This window comes from Nycticebus coucang, chromosome 1 (assembly GCF_027406575.1).
Source record: "Nycticebus coucang isolate mNycCou1 chromosome 1, mNycCou1.pri, whole genome shotgun sequence".
NCBI lineage: Eukaryota > Metazoa > Chordata > Mammalia > Primates > Lorisidae > Nycticebus > Nycticebus coucang.
In genome coordinates this window covers 48,274,039-48,292,236 of record NC_069780.1, presented here as the reverse complement: position 1 = coordinate 48,292,236, position 18,198 = coordinate 48,274,039, and the positions used below count along the sequence as shown (strand labels likewise).

Here is an 18,198-nt window from a genome sequence, read left to right as displayed (position 1 = left end):
ATATACCAACAATAGTCAAGCTGAAAAAACAGTCAAGGACTCTATCTCTTTTACAGTAGTGCCAAAGGAGATGAAATATTTGAGAATTTACCCAACAAAGAATGCGAAAGATCTCTATAAAGAGAACTAGGAAACTCTGAGAAAAGAAAAAGCTGAAGATGTTAACAAATGGAAAAACATACCAGGCTCATGTCTGGGAAGAATCAACATTGTTAAATTTTCTATACTACTCAAAGCAATATACAAATTTAATGCAATCCCTATTAAAGCTCCACTGTCATACTTTAAAGATCTGGAAATAATAATACTTCATTTTATACATAATAAGACAAAACCTCAAATAGCCAAGACATTACTCAGAAATAAAAAGAAATCAGGTGGAATCATGCTACCAGACTTCAGACTATACTATAAATCTATAGTGATCAAAACAGCATGGTACTGGCACAAAAATAGAGATAAATGTATGGAACAGAATAGAGAACCAAGAGATGAACCCAGCCACTTATTGTCATTTGATTTTTGATAAGCCTATCAAAAACATAAATTGGGAGAAATAGTCCCTATTTAACAAATGGTGCTGGGTGAACTGGCTGGCGACTTGCAGAAGACTGACACTGGACCCTCACCTTTCACCATTAACAAAAATTGATTCTCGCTGGATAAAAGATTTAAACTTAAGGCACAAAACTATGAAGATTTGGAGAGAATGCAGGGGAAACACTTGAAGAAATTGGCCTGGGAGAATATTTTATGAGGATTCCCCCTGGCAAGTGAAGCAACACCAGAAATGCATTACTGGAATCTGACAAACTAAAAAGCTTCTGCACAGCCAAAAACATAGTAAGTAAAGCGAGTAAACACCCCTTAGAATGGGAGAAGATATTTGCAGGTTATGTTTCTGACAAAAGTTTGTTAAGTAGAACCCAGAGAACTCAAACTTATACAAAAAAAAAAAAGAATAAGTGATCCCATTTCATTGTGGGCACGAGACTTGAACAGAAGCTTCTCTGAAGAAGATAGGCACATGGCCTACAAACACATGAAAAAATGCTCATCATCTTTAATCATCAGAGAAATGCAAGTCAAAACCACTTTGAGATATCATCTAACTCCAGTAAGAGTAGCCCACATAACAAAATCCCAAACTACAGATGTTGGCCTGGATGTGGAGAAAAGGGAACACTTCTGCACTGCTGGTGGGAATGCAAGTTAATACATTCCTTTTGGAAAGAAGTTTGGAGATTACTTTGGGGAAAAAATGTAGAACTGCCATTCGATCCTGCAAATTCTCTACTAGGTATATATCCAGATGACCAAAAATAATTATACAACAAAGATATTTGCACCAAAATGTTTATTGCAGCCCAATTCATAATTGCCAAGTCATGGAAGAAGCCCAAGTGCCCATGAATGGATTAACAAATTGTGGTATATGTATACCATGGAGTATTATGCAGCCTTAAAAAAGGATGGAGACTTTACTTATTTTATGTTTACATGGATGAAGCTGGAACATATTCTTCTTAGTGAAGTGTTTCAAGAATGGAAGAAAAAGTATCCAATGTACTCAGTTACTCAGTACTATTATGAAACCAATATATAATCACCCACACTTTCATACAAATGATAAAACACAACTACAGCCCAGAATAAAGGAGGGAAGAAGAGGGTGAAGGGAGGAGAAGGGGGAGCCTGGGTGGAGGAAGGATAATCAGTGGGACCTCACCTATGGTGCATATTGCAAGGGTACATGTCAAATGTATTAAGAGTAGAGTATAAATGTCTAAATACAACAATTAAGTAAGGTGAAGCTATGTTAACCAGTTTGATGTAAGCATTCCAAATTGTATATAAAATCAGTACATTGTACCCATAAATGCATTAATGTAGTTATGATTTAATAAAAATAAATAAAAGTTTCTGCACAGCCAAGAACACAATCAACAAAAGAAATATACAATCTACAGAATAGGAAAAGATACTTGTATGCTATGTATCTCGGAGAGAATTGATAACCAGAATCTACAAAGAACTCAAGCAAATCAACAAGAAAAGATCAATGTTGGGCAAGAGACATGAACAATAACTTTTCTAAAGAAGTTAGACTGATGGCCAACAAACACATGAAAAAATGTTCAATGTCTCTAATCATTAGAGGAATGCAAATCAAAACCACCCTGAGATATCACCTAACCCCAGTGAGAATGGTTCACGTTATAAAATCTCAAAACAACAGATACCAGGGTGGATGCAGAGAAAAAGGAACACTCATGTGCTGTTGGTGGGACTTCAGACTCTGGAAAGTAGTATGGAGATTCCTCAAAGAATTCCTCAAAGTATACCTATCATTTGATCCTGTGATTTCCTTAGGTATTTACCTAAAGGAAAAAAAGACATTTTATAAAAAAAGACACTTGTACTTGAATGTTCACAGCAGTACAATTCACAATCACAAAGATGTGGGAACAACTCAAGTGTACATCAATACATAAATGGATTAATAAAATGTGGTGTATATATACATATACACCATGGAATACTACTCAGCCACACAAAAAGATGGTGACCCTAGCTAGTACCTTTCCTAACAACCTGGATGGAACTGGAGACCATTCTCCTAAGTGAAGTATATAAAATCAGTACATTGAAATTACATTTAAATACCACATGTACTCGATGCTGAACTGGAAAGAGTGGATCAACACCTATGTACTCACAGGGAAGCAAAACTCAGTACCCGCAAACGAGTTCTTTATACGGGTACATCACACACTTTCTAGGTGAGGGGCATGCCTGTAACTTTGACTTAAAACTTACAAAAGCAAACTATGTAACCAAGACATATGTACCCCCATAATATATTGACATAAACTTTAAAAAAAAAGTTAAAATTAAAAAAGAAGAATGGGAGCCAAGTTTCTCACTGTTAGAGGATATATAAAAGAAGAAAATTAGTACAAACTCTGTGATGATGGATAAGAACTGAAGATATGGCTTTCAATGTAAGTGGATACAGAAATAAATATAACCATAAATGTACATATGTGCTGTATGTGTATGCCTATGTTCACTAGCAGATCCTGATAGGAATACCTAAATAAAAATGAGAAACTTTGCTTCTAAAAACCATTTTCAAATGGGCATTCAGAAAATTCCTTTTCCATTTTTCCCTCTTTGTCATTAAAATAAGTATTTTAAGGGGCATTATTTTAAGATGATGTAACTATTCTATTGCTCATCAAAATTTAATTAAGATATGGACACATACACTCTTGTTCTATTAAATGGATTGTGATCCATTACTGTCATTTATTTTTATGCTTTAAACTGTCTTAGATTTTGCCAACAGAAGCCTTTGGAAGCTGGCATGTGTCCTTTTGATATATTCTCATCATTCTTTCAGTACTTCTTTCTTTTCTGGAAACAAAGTTCATCTTTACTTTCTATACCAAAATTGTATAATCAGCCCTTTCTTGAAGGGACCCTACTTCCTCTCAGGTTCCTTGGAAATACTTCTTCAGGCACAAAGATGTTTTCTCAAGGACAATCCCTGTCACATTCCATATCATATAATAAGAAAGTGGGAAAAAAATGTCGATTAACAGAGAAAAAGTTAAATAATACACTCTTACTATGAAATAATACATAGCCTTTTTAAAAGAATGAGATAGTTCTAATGGGTGGATACAGGACATGTCCAGGATATGTGTAGTATTAACAGGAAAAAAGCAGGGTGAGAAGTAAAATGTATAGCATTCCACTTACATTTTTAAAAAACCTAATTACTCATGATATGTAATGTATATATTATATGTCATATTTGATGTATATATTTTTATTCTTCATAAACATTATCAAAGCCTTAAGAATGTTTACCTCTGGGGAGAGCAGTGGGAGAGGTGAGGGGAAAAGAGAAGCAGTGAAGCAGGACTTTCACTTTTATACTTCACACTTAGATTCTATTCTATTTAAATGTTTTACAACTGGCATGTATACTTCAACAATTTAAAAAGCAAAAAGGGAAAGTGGTGGCTGGAACACAGGCCACAGCAGGTAGAAAAGGGGCTTTTCTTGCCCAAGCACAAGTCTGTGGTCTGTCCTTACAACCTTGGGCAAATAGGTGTCTCCCAATCCAAAAATACCAACCTGGTGATCTGTCATTCTACTATCACATCTTCCTATGATTCTTGAATGCTTGTATTTTTTTTAAATTAAAATGCAAGTATTCACTGAGCATTATCAAATTCAGAAGGCTTCATCACATAACCTCAGAAATATCATTTAACACAACAGCAAGAATTATTTAATACAACAGACTTGAGTGTAGAATGGAAAGAGGAATGCCTATAATGTTCTAGAATTGGTGTGGGGGTATAGCTACAAAAAGCAAGGAAGTAAAGAACTCAAAAACAAAAGAGATTAGGGAAGGAAGAAAGAAGAGGTAGTTGTCAAGAAAAAAATAGTACAATCAAAAAGTTCTACTTCAGACTGCATTGTTCCAGAAGCAGCCCACTCTAGATTTTTAAAAAGGAGACTCTATATGAGCTCAAATGTCAATTCTGAAATTATAGGACTGTAATTATGGGCAAAACACTTAACCTCTGTATGCTCTGTTTAAAATGTAGACACTAACAGTACTTATATAGTAGTATTATAGGAACTGATGAATTTGGGTACATAAAGCATTTATAATATCTGGCACATCACAGATATTATACTGTATAAATGTTTGCTATTGGCAGCCAATGTTATTGGTATTTTGCCCATATACTGTTGGCATTCACCTCTACACAGGAAGACTGCTCATTATGAACATCTGTGACACTCAGCTGAGAGCTATTTTTTGACTACAGGGACATGCTCAGCTTGCACTCCAAGGGCAAGCCAGAAATGCCAGAGAGTTAATATCAATGATGGCTAGAAAGCTGGTGGATAAACACTCAAATCTTCCTTGCTTTTGGCTTGCAATATTTTCCCAATAGTCCAAGAGAGGTATTTTCTTTGGTTGCTGAGAGTTCCCCAATGCAAGTGAGCTCCAGATGTCCACAGTGGTAACTGCCAGGACAGTGCCCTGTATTCCATCCCTTTCCTTTCTTACTTCCCCATTTCTCTACCAATTTTTTTGTTTGTTTGTTTGTTTTTTTGTAGAGACAGAGTCTCACTTTACCCACCTCAGTAGAGTGCCATGGCGTCACACGGCTCACAGCAACTCCAGCTCTTGGGCTTACATGATTCTCTTGCCTCAGCCTCCCGAGTAGCTGGGACTACAGGCGCCGCCACAACGCCCAGCTATTTTTTTGTTGCAGTTTGGCAGGGGCTGGGTTTGACCCATCACCCTCGGTATATGGGGCCAGCGCCCTACTCACTGAGCCACAGTTTTTATGATCATTTCCCAAGTAAACTACGTGCCCTTGAATCCTTATCCAGGGTTTATTTCCAGGGAAACCCAAACTAAAGAACTATTTTGTTATTATTTATAACTAATCATATCAAATCTAAGGACAATTTTCTTCATGAGAAAGGTTGATAACCAGCATGGTGGCTCACACTTGTAATCTCAGCACTTTGGGAGACCCAGGTAGGAAGACAGAGGCCACGAGTTTGAGTCTGCATTGAACTGTGATCTTATCACTGCACTACAGCCTGGCTGACAGAATGAGTCTCTAAAATATATATATATATATATATATATATATATATATATATATATATATATGAAAAATAAGAAAAGAAAGATGGTCCTATGCTGTGGAAAAGACAATGAAGCCACACCAATTTAAAGCACACAAAATTAAAGATTTTAGAAATCTCACTTCCATCCAGAGCACATATGTGTGCAGAAACTAGATTTTGAGACAGAAAGAGGAGCATTTCCTTTATCTGAATAGGAAGAACAAAGGAAAGGATAAATCCAGATGCAGACATTCTGTGATAGAGAGATGAAGAAATATAATTGCTTCTATGTTTTTCTAAATTATGAGTTCATATTTACTTAAAATCTCTTCTATTTAATCTTTTCATATTATCCCTAGAGTTTTCTTGGTTCTAACCTCATTACCTTCTACTGTCCCTTTTCCTCTTCTTTGATATTTTTTCTTAAGGTTTAATTTGTGTTAACACCTAGTAGTAGAAGGAAGGCCATCACCACAGCTTACCTCAAAAGCTCAGCTCTACCTCACCTCAGAGAGAATTATTTAATTAACTCAGAGAAAGGGAGTAGGGACAAAGTACTTGATAACCATTCCTCACACTCCCATCTGCACCTACTCCACATATCTTCAAGAGAGCTCAGCACTCTGGTTAATCCCCTTCCAGGCTATATGGTTCCTCTAAAACAGGGGTCCTCAAACCTTTTAAACAGGGGATCAGTTCACTGTCCCTCAGACCACGGGAGGGCCAGACAATAGTTAAAAAGTAAAAACTATGAAAAAATTCCTAAGCACACTGCACATATCTTATTTTGAAGTAAAAAAGCAAAACAGAAACAAATACAATCACACCACCTCATGTGGCCTGTGGGCCGTAGTTTGAGGACCCCTGCATATCATCCCATAAGTTAAACAGAATTGCAGAAAACGAGGTTTTCCTTTATCAGGCTCTAACTGGAATATGTCAGTATAACACTATATGATTAGAGAAGACCTAGCTATGAAGAGCCATAGCCTACCCTGGCATTGTCATGGGAAACGTATCTATTTGATTTTGATTATTTATAGCAACACAGTAAGAAAATGCAATATATCATGTGACTATGGTTTTTTTTGCTTATTTATTCAATAAAATTTAAGAAATTCTGAGGATTAAGTATAAGATTTGGAATATTTATAATGATCTTTAGTAGAATGTCTGACAATATAGAAGATGCTGAATAAATACTGTTTGAATGACTACCTGTATCTCAGCACTTACCATACCATATTATAACTATCAGTTTTGGAAATCTATCTCCCACCCTGAACAACTGCTCTTTCAGGAGGGGCTTGCTTTATTTATTTGAGTGTGCAATACCCAACAAGTTCCTGGTACATAGCAGTCTCTCAATAAGTATTTGTTCCACAAGTGAATGAAATAAATTCATCATTATAAAAAAGTATGCAATTATGAGCTTTTGTCGAAGATAAGAAAATATTTTTCCAATGCAGTCAGGACCAGAGAGACTCTTAAATGATCTTTTTTGCCCTCAAGAAAATTTGGTTTTCACCTGCTAAAGAAGTAAAGAGATCTCAATACAATATTCTTGATCGACAACATGGAAAAAACAAAAGTATAAAAGATATTCAACATTTTAATAACCCAATCCAAAATATAACAAAATAAAAGAAAAAAATTTTAATCAACTCAAATCCCTCCTGTAACAATGAAGTTACAAATCTTTGTGTAACAGCTATTCACATAATATTCAGATATTAACTTCAGATCATTATATTAAAGTTTTCTGGATTTAATCACAGTTCCTTTTCCATAAAGTAAAATCCATGAGTTCGAAGAGTTGGCAAATAGGCTCAGCACCCATAGCTCAGTAGTTAGGGCGTTGGCCACATACACTGAGGCGGGTGGGTTCAAACCCGGCCTTGGGCCTGTTAAACAACACTGATGACAACTGCAACAACAAAAAAAGTAGTCCCAGCTACTTGGGAGGCTGAGGCAAGACAACTGCTTAAGCCCAAGAGTTGGAGACTGCTGTGAGCTATGAAGTCAAAGCACTCTACTAAGGGTGACACAGTGAAACTCTGTCTCAAAAAAAAAAAAAAAAAAAAGAGTTGGCAAATAAATCAACTTTTATTTGATCTCTTCACCATCAAGTAAGATCATACACCTATTAGTACACAATAGCATTACTGTATGCTAGAAATTCTGGGAATTATGTGCTTAGTACAATTATATCGCTACATTTCTTACCCATAGGCCAAACTTTACTAGACAGAACATATAATTACTTGAAAATTTTTCAGCTGCATTGTTTCTGCATATATGTGACAAACTACCTTGATGTATTTTTTGTAGGATTCCCAATTTCAAAATTATTTATCTCTTTCTTAGCAACTAAGAAACCAGTTAATTTTCTGAAAGATCTCAGTAAATACCAACACAAAGGAACTGCCTGGACAGACGCTTATCTTTCCCATGGCAGAAGGACTTCCCAAAACAAAAGTAGAACACAATCAGATCATACAACATTTTCATCCAAAATGAAGTTTTAAGGAGTATTTAGTTCTTATACACTGTTTCTAAAGTGACATAAGTAGTCTGAGTACTTACTAATCTAAAGGTAGAAACAAATGATTTTGTGATACTCTTTCCAAGTCTATGCTGCTACACAAAGAATACAAAGTACAGAAGTGTCTGCTATCACTGATCACCTCATATAAATGAAATATATAAACTTTATATAGTTAAGATTTTATTAGAATGTGTAAAAAACTGCATTATCCATAAAGTGTATAATGATATGAAGGGCCTTTTCTGCCTAAAACTTTTTCCTAACATGTTATCACACAGCCTAACCACCATCCATTCCTCCAAACAGAATACTAACCAATATTCTCTTTTAAAAATTCAGTGACAAATTTATGTTATTTCAATAATTCCTACCATGAATGACTGCCTGAGTTATTAGTATAAATTGATTCAATAGAGCACTTTTCTCATTAGCAAGTAGGACCTATAAATATCACAAAAAGCTTCAGATTCTTTCAGATAAAGAAAACTTTAAATAGGAGACAATAATCCAAAAAACTAAACTTAGACTCCTGAAAATTTTGGCCAGAGCCAAGAGTTTTGTGTGTAAATTAAAAATATATAATGTCCTATTCTGTTTAGGTAAGCAAACAAAACAGACAACTATCCTATCAGGGTCAAATAGATTAGGTAAATCCTTGCTACTTACCCTGTTTCCCCGAAAATAAGACATCCTCCAAAAATAAGACCTACTTACAGGAAAGATAGGACGTCCCCTGAAAATAAGACCTAGTGCATCTTTGGGAGCACAGCTTAAAATAAGACACTGTCTTATTTTCGGGAAACAGGGTAGGAAAATCATTCCAGATCCCTTTCAATCTTAGGATTCTAAAGACAACAAACACAATTTCTCTGGTTAACTAACCCTAAAGTCCAATAAAAGAAAGGGGTAAAATAATATACAGACAGAGATAATGGAAATCATCCGGCATACTAGAAATTGAGTAAGCTATAAAACTAGATTTGAAATCGAAAGTTGGCTCCATCTCCTCTCTCCTTTTCTTAGCTGTAAAAGAGAGACCTTGAGCATGTTATTGAATCTCTTTTAGCCTGTTTCCAAGTAGTAAAATGATTCTAACCTCATTACCTTCTACTGCCCCTTTTCCTCTTCTATTGATATTTTCTTTAGGTTATGTAGTAAAATGGCCATCCCTTCCTTGAAGAGATGGTAAAGGCACTAAAAACAAAGTAAACATAAAACTTATAGCACAGGGCTTAACAAAAAGCATAACATGGCGGTGGTAGCTAAGCTACTATTATTAATGTTCTTTTAAAAAATAATTCAACCAATGTGGAATGTAAGCGTCTTGGCACAGTAACTGAGAGAATGCCAGGAAGGCTATGCTAACCAGTGTGATGAAAGTGTGTCAAACGGTCTGTGAAGCTAGTGAATGATGCCCCATGATCATATCAATGTACACAGCTATCATTTAGTTAAAAAAAAAAAAAATCAGACCAACTGAAAAGAGCAGAAAATTCAGAAATAAACCCAAATACATGTGGGCATTTAATATAAAGGCATTATTTCAAATCAGGAGATGAAAAGTGAAATTTTTAATAAATGATGTTAAGATAAAAAAATAAAAAATAATTCAACCAAAATCAATGAAAACTAAAAATAATAAAAATACCTGAGAACAAACAAGGATTAAAATGTGTTTTGTTCCTTATAATGTAGAAAAAAATGGAATTTTATAACCAAAAGAAATTAGTTGACATAAATAACCAAGAGCATTAAGTAAACAGATTTGTTTAAATGTATTTATGATATGTAAATATTATACATAATTCCACAAATACTAGAAAGCATGATTTTTTGAAGCAAATGAAAACCCAGGCAAAAGAAATATACACACATGATGACTGACAATTCAAACACTATAAATCAGCAAGCTAAACAAATGTAAGGTACTTTAATATCATTATCTATGCTATAAAAATAGTTCTTCATGTTATATACAGAGGAAATCTGAATATCTAAAAGTCATATCATCCAACAAAATCTCACTTTAGTGCTCACTTTAGCAAACCTCATTTATATAACCAGAAATTTATGCTGGTTCACATAAACACTGATTGAATTAAAATTTTTTTAAGTCTCTTAAAAAGGTATAGAAAATGTATCATCTAATAGGGTAAAAAAAGGTAAATTCAACATCTCTAAATGTAGAAGGTGCCATAATATTTAAACATTATCCAACCTTAGAACTAATTATTATCTTCATCATACTTTTCAACATGGTCAGCAATACAAAGAAATCAACAGAAATTGCCACAAGTGAAAAGTTTAGTCCTCCCACTTTTATACACCATAAATTGATTAATTTGGGGGCTTTATTTTCCCTTTTTTTTATTGGCTGCTATATACACTGAAACTCTCTTTTAATAAAAAAATTCCACCTATCATTTCCACTTATATTTAAAAACTCCAGAACACTAAATAATAACACTAAAATGCTAATATCAGCAAAGTAAAATTATACTTATTTCTTGAAATAAAATGATTTCCTTTCTCCTATCTGGCCCATGGACTTCTCGAATATCTTCTAGTCTTAAGCCACTTGGGTCACATTACCCAACCCTAAAAAATAGGAACTTGGGGGAAAGGAAGAAGACTGATCACATATGTTTACCAACACTGTAATCATGTCAAGTTCAGAAAAAAAGTTTTGTTTTTTTTTGTTTGTTTGTTTTTTTGTGGTTTTTGGCCGGGGCTGAGCTTGAACCCGCCACCTCTGGCATATGGGACCAGCGCCCTACCCCTTTGAGCCACAGGTGTTAGGATGTTGCTGTGGAGAGATCTGAACAGACCCATAAAGTAGCCAGTTTTCGTGAGCTGACAATATTGCTACAATGCAAAATGAACTTTTACTATGTAAGTACAATTTTTAAAAAGGCTACATCAGGAAGTTTTACGGGGATATAACCTGTAAAATACTGCTGGTAACATCTGATAACAGTATTTTAAAAGGTTATGGAGATAAACAGAAATAGTATACACATGTAAAATGTGACAAAATATAATAAAGTCAGTAGTCTCCAGTTTAGGCTGTAAACATTTTGGTCAGTTATCTTACTATTTGAAATTTTCATTCATTGGCATTAATGCACATTCATTCGTTGACATTAAAGCATTTTCATTCCTTGGCATTAATGCATTAAAATGATAATACATATTATAATAATGGCTAACATTTATTCACTGTTTGCTATGTGGCAGGCATTGTTCTAAACCCTTAACATGTATATACTCATCTAATCATCACAATAACTACCCACATGCCATTTCCCATTTTACAGATGAGTAAACTGTGGCAGTGAGAAGCTAAGCACAAACATAGCTGAGACATGACTAAACTGGGATCTGAAGCTAGACTGTCTGGCTCCAGAGTCTGTGTGCTATACCACCTCTCATATCATTTATGCTAGGAGAATCAGTCAGTAATTATCTCTTAGTCCTCGGTTTCTTTACTGTGAAAAATTAGCTTCTTTCTCCTAGTACTAAAATTCAGGCTTGAGAGCTAATATGAATTTTACCAAAATTCATATTTTACCCTCTATGGAATTTTTTTCTCCTAAAAAGAGCCTCCATTAAATCAAAGGCCAGCAATCACTCGTTTTTGAATAACCACAGAAATAAGACATCAAAGTATGGCGCCTGATCATGAGCAACAAAAGCTAAGCTATAAGGTGAGCCGAATCTGACTGAACCACCTCCCCATCTGTCTGCACCTCTCTTTCACCTCATGGTCACAAAGGTTATAACTACACTTTTTTTTTCCTTTTTGCAGTTTTTGGCCAGGGCTGGGTTTGAACCTGCCACCTCCAGTATATGGGGCTGGCACCCTACTCCTTTGAGCCACAGGCACTGCCAACACCGGCTATTTTCTTTTCTTATTTTTGAGACAGAGCCTCAAGCTGTTGCCCTCGGTAGAGTGCCATGGCATCACAGCTCACAGCAACCTCCAACACCTGGGCTCAAGTGATTCTCTTGCCTCAGCCTTCCAAGTAGCTGGGACCACAGGTGCCTGCCACAATGCACGGCCATTTTTTGGTTGGAGTGGTCATTTTTGTTTGGCAGGCCCAGACTGGATTCGAACCTGTCAGCTCTGGTGTATGTGGCTGGGCCTTAGCCACTTGAGCTATAAGTGCCAACCCATAACTACATATTTTTAAAGAGCTTATTTGTCCCCCAAAAAATTGACAATGGATAGAAGGTATGCAGTTTTTAAAAATGTCTAAAAATACTCCTCCCTTCAAGAGGTGGAGCTTAATTAACTTACCTCACATATGTGGGATTGATTTGGTGATTTAGTTCTAAAAGAACAAGACAGATAAGCATCCTCACTTGTAGTCTCAGCTACTCAGGAAGCTGAGGCAGGAGAATAGCTTGATGCCAAGAGTTCGAGGCTATAATGCACCAATATCACATCTGCCAATAACCACTACATTCCAGCCTGGGCCACATAGCGAGATCCCATCACTTAAAAAAGTTAAAAAAAAGGGTGGCGCCTGTGGCTCAAGGAGTAGGGCGCCAGTCCCATATGCCGGAGGTGGCGGGTTCAAACCTAGCCCTGGCCAAAACCCAAAAAAAAAAAAAAAAGAAGAAAAAGGAGAAAATGGCAAAAGCAACAGAATATGACTAGGTCAAAAATTACATCAGAGCATCCTTCTTCTTTCTTGGATCACTTGCACCAGGAGAAGCCAGTTGCCTTGTTAGGATACTTAAGAAACTTCAGAAGCTCCACACAATGAGGACTTGAGGCCTCTAAGCAACAGCCATAAGAATGAGCCATCAGGGCAGCAAATTCTCCAACCCTGATGAGCCCCCCAGGTGACTACAGCCAACATCCTGGCACATTCTCATGAGAGACTGACCCTGATGTGCACAGTATAGTCATTCCCAAATTCCTAACCCACAGAAATTCTAAGACAATAAATTTTTGTCATTTTAACAAATTCTGAGATGTTTTACTCAGCACTAATTAACTAATACAAAGTGTGAGAAAGTTTTGCAACCGTCTCTACCAAGATGGTTCATACCTTCCATCTTAAGCTAAATTACCTCACTCCCCTCCACCTTACAAAAACATCAGACATTAGCAATATGTCATTAAGAAGGCTGCTGTTTACAAAAGTGAACTGTTCCAGGAGTTTCCTGTAGGGACTCTAGATAACCTCTACCCTGCCTCATACAATTTTATCTGTATTCACAATCATCATTACTTCCTTCCCTCCTGTCTCAGTAGAATTATGGTTAAAGTACTCTTGACCTGAGTGCTTGTAAAAAATCCTTTCTACCTTAGTCAGTGATGTTGCTTCACCAATTATTCCACCTCATTCCTGTATCTTCAATTTTCTTTCTGATGGCTTTTTATCCTCAGCAAATACACTGTAAATGTGCTTATAGCTCTCATATCTTTAAAAAACAAACACCTTCTCTCAAACTGAAAACTCTACCTTTATTTTTCTCTACTCCATTTACAAACCAACTTTCTGAAACAGTAAATGACATAAGCTATTTCTACTTCCTTATCTCATGCCCAGTGTGAATTGGCTTCACCTGTAAAACTGTTCTTGCTCAGGTCAACAATTTTTTTAACAAATATGGTCAACGGATACTTTAATGGTTCTCACCCTATTTGATGTCTATAGATGCCTAATACTCATTTCTTTTCTCCAAACTCAGTTCTTCAACTAACTTCTGTGACTCTCTTGGCCACTCCTTGCAAGCACATTTTTCATACATCTCACCTTAAATGTTGGTGTTCTCCATTCTTATTTCTCTTCTAGTATCACCCTACATTTTCTCCCTAAGTTCTTTCATCCATTGCCATTGTTTTGTTTCCGTTTTTGTTTATTAGAGACAGGGTCTTGCTTTGCTGCCCATGCTAGAGTACAGTAGTGTGATCATAGCTCACTCCAGCCTTGAACTCCTGGGCTTCAAGAGATCCTCCTGCCTCAGTCTCCTGAGTAAACATGTCACAATGTCTGGCTAATTTCTTTTTTAATTTTTTGTAGAGACAGGTCTCACTATGTTGCCCAGATTGGTATTGCAATCTGCAAGACCTCCTGTCTCACTTGGCTTCCCAAAGGGCTGGAAGTACAGGCATGAGCCACCACACACAGTTCACTGCCATTGCTTTTAACTATCACTTGTAAACTGTGACTCCAAAATTTATGTCTCCAGTTGGGTTTTATTCTTAATTCAGATCCACATACACAACTGCCTAACAACATAGATGCCTCAACTATAATGGCGGTAAATTGAACTCATCTCCTCTAGTCATGTTCCCCAATCTATTGCTCTTCCTATATTCCCTACCTTAGTAAACAGTCCATAATCCACTCAGCTTCCCAAAGCATATATCACAGAATTCTTTCTATTCATCCCACAAATATTTATTAAACATTAATTATGTCCATAAATAGAAATGGACTAGTGGTTAGGAATTAGCCAACTTTACTTTCTCTAACACTCACTAAATCCTATGCATTCTACCTTCTTTACATTTATCAAACCCATCTCCATCCCTTAATTCCAATTTGCACTGCTTTAAATTTTACATTCCTTCTTCCCACCTGGATTATGCCAAAGCCTATTAACTGTATGAACATCAGGCTTCCAAACTCACCTCCCTCCAATTCATCATCCAGACTGCTGGCTATCTGACCATGTCACTTCTATTTGTCATAAATAAATTCCCTGAAATTTTCTCAAATTCTGGTAACCTACCATGAAATTTTTAAATTCTTCACTATCTTTAATATCAAAAATACTATGCTAAAATACAAAAATCCTATTTTCCCACTGTACCTTAATGCAACATTAGAGAACCCCATTTTATTAACTAAAATAATATGATAAATTTGTTATAAACACAAAAATTTGCTATGTGGGTAATGCTCCTTTTCTAGTCTGTCCCATGACCCCAAAACACCCTTGCATATAAAATCAAGAAAATGTATGCTTTTGCAAAATTGTTACCTTCTAGAAATAAATTCATGGCTCAGTGCCTGTAGCTAAAGTGGCTAGGGTGCCAGTCACATACACCAAAGCTGGTGGGTTCGAATCCAGCCCGGATCTGCCAAACAACAATGACAACTACAACCAAAAAATAGCTGGGCATTATGGCAGGTGCCTATAGTCCCAGCTACTTGGGAGGCTGAGGCAAGAGAATCGCTTAAGCCCAGGAGTTGGAGGTTGCTGTGAGGTGTGATGCCACAGCACTCTACCTAGGGCAACAGCTTGAGGCCCTGTCTCAAAAAGAAAGAAAGAAAGAAAGAAATTCACTATTATAAAACTCTCCAGGGCATGAAGAACAATGTCTATTACTATAAGTGTGTATATGAGTACAGTAGTGTGATCATCAAATATTTATGAAATGAATTAAACTGCTTATTAATTGTGTTTAATCATGTCTTCTATAAGTCTCCATAGAATTCATTATAAAAAATATAGCTGAGTTTAACCACACACAATATTCTGTGAAGAACAGAAGTCAACATTTTTCTTCATTTTCTTATTTTCTTTTTAAAATCCTTTATAAACATGGGCAGACTAAAGAGCAAGTAAAAGAGAGAAAGAATGTTGACACATGAAAATCAAGTAAAGGATTACCTTGGCTTTCTCTTGCCAATGTACAGTATAAGTACATGACTTCACTGTCAAACAGATATCAATAGTCCAAAAGTCAGGTGAAACTGTTCTCAGGTCACATTATACACCACCAGTAGTGAAGCAGAAAGTCAGAAGACTTCTCCAGCTTTAACTGGAAATTTGTTCTTTAAATCTTAGCCAAAAATATTTACCCAGGGCAATGTTCTGTTTATCCTTCTCCTTATCTTCAGAAGGCCCTTCTCCAGTGTTTCATCTTAACACATCTGAAAAGAATCGCATTTTAACCAATTATTCAACCACTGGCCTTTTCAGCAGTGTAACTATTTCAGATGAAATGATGTGATTAGACATGAACATGCAGGAGGAAATAAATGTTAGTCCAATATTTCATTTCCTTGTTTAAAGTTTCCAAATAAAAAATACTTCAAAATTTAGAATAAGACATCTTCCAAACTAAAGCCTTCCAAAGGTTTCAAAATCCTCTATACTTATGGTAAGAACATGACTTTGGTAATCAGAATTCTAGCCGTCAAATCCCACCTTTAAAACATAATCAAAGTGTAACCTTGAAAAAGTTTTTTCTCTCAAACTGTTCAGTCCTGGCTGGCAAGAATGGTGCCTTAGTACCCTTCCAATTCCCAGCACCTGGTACACTTTTTATCAAATGAAAAACACTCTCAAGATGCCCGAGAGATGTTACAACACACTGATTAAGGGGCTGTAAATTGGAGGCAGATTATTTGGTTTGAATCACAGTTCTGACTTGGAACAAGTTATTTTTCAGGGCTGTAGCTTTCATTGTTTCACTTATAAAATGAGAATAGCAATAGACTCTATAATAGGATTGTTGTATTAAATGTGATAATATATGCGCATAATGTATATACCACTCAATAGTTACATAAGGTAAGTATTCTGGTTGATTCATGTATTTTTATAGTTAGTCTAGTTAACTTAGAATATCAACTTCATTGCTATATACAGGGTAAAAGCAGCAACATGAAATCAGTTGAAACATATATGAATGCGCTTAGGCAGTCACAAAACTCCTGATTTTCTTATTTAAGAAATTGACAATAACTTTTTCCCTTCTACAAACGTGTCTAACAAATGTCAACACGAAGGTCAACGGGAAGGAAAAACACAACCTAATACTCTGATACTCTCCGGAAGGAAAATCAACTTCTCTTCACCTTGCTTTGACCAAAAGGAAATGCCGCTGAAGCGTACTCTTCCGTAGTGTTGTGCACAAGCACCAACTCAGAATACAAAACACATCAACCCTTGGGAAGAAAGCGGGGAGCGGGCGGTTGTTGCGGCTTCACTGCCCTTGGTCAACCACCCTATGTTAAGCAGTATAGTGTCTATAGCAACTCACTGCTTACAAGGCTGAAGTCCGAGCTTGCGGGTGGCACACACCAGCAAGTGGAGCGCCGCCCACCCGCCTCACCATCACCCGCAGGGACCGCTCCTGCATCCGAGCCCTCAGCCAACCATCTGCCTGTCATGGCCCTTCCAAGGTTTCCTACTGACCTCCGACACTCGGTCTATAGGTCCCCGCGCTGCAGGTAAGGATGGTAAAGGGATCAGATGAGTCGCAGCCGGAAGCCGCGACGAAGCCAAACCTCGCAGACTCTGACCCTACTGAGGTCTATAGGCCCTGGAAAAAGGTGTTGCCAACATCAACCCCACCCAGACTAACCCGTCTCCTCACCTAGCGAGTGCCGAGGCAGCCCGGAACCACTCTGGCCTCTCTCCGGTGAACGCCGAGGGCCTTGGGCACGGGCGGCGGCGGCGGCGGCAGCAGCACCAAGCCAGACGCGGCCTGTGGAGTTCTGCCAGCGTCCACACCTCCTAACCCCCGCCGCCCGGGCCCGCCGCTCCAGGTCCAGACCCTGGGCGCGGCCACTGACACCCAGGGTGGGCGGAGGAGGGGAGGGTCCGAACTGAGGCCGGACGCCACTGCGGCTGCGTCAACTGGTAACGTCACACGTCAGCAGCGCCGGCGCCTCGAGACTCGCCGCTCGAGCCCCGCCCTGGAACCCGGCGGGGCTCCGCCCCTTTTCTCTCTTCCCTGGCTGAAGGAGGAGCCAGAGACCTGCAGCCAGGCTCCGAGACCAAGTTGAAACATCACTTTGCTACCCGCCCAAAGAGAAAGTTAAAGGCGTTCTTCCATACCGGGGGAGAGATAAGTCCACGTAGGAAAAGGGGGCTAACAAAGAAGAAGAATCAGATGGGATTATGAAGTGCAATGAATCCGCACGAAATAGAAATGTATTTTATGGGCGGTGCCTGTGGCTCAAGGGGCGTCGGCCCCATATACAGGAGGTGGTGCG

General features: G+C 37.5%; 1 protein-coding gene across 3 annotated transcripts in view; it reads right to left on the bottom strand.

The window, feature by feature from the left end:
• The window catches only part of BLTP1 (bridge-like lipid transfer protein family member 1), a 279,425-nt gene extending 261,667 nt beyond the window's left edge, over window positions 1-17,758 (bottom strand). For all 3 annotated transcript variants that reach the window (XM_053574435.1, XM_053574509.1, XM_053574580.1), the window contains exons 1-2: window positions 17,577-17,758; window positions 16,054-16,125 (exon numbers count right to left, since the gene is read on the bottom strand). The gene's annotated coding sequence lies outside the window, so the exon portion shown is untranslated. The remainder of the gene's footprint in view (window positions 1-16,053; window positions 16,126-17,576) is intronic.
• Window positions 17,759-18,198: the final 440 nt, after the last annotated feature.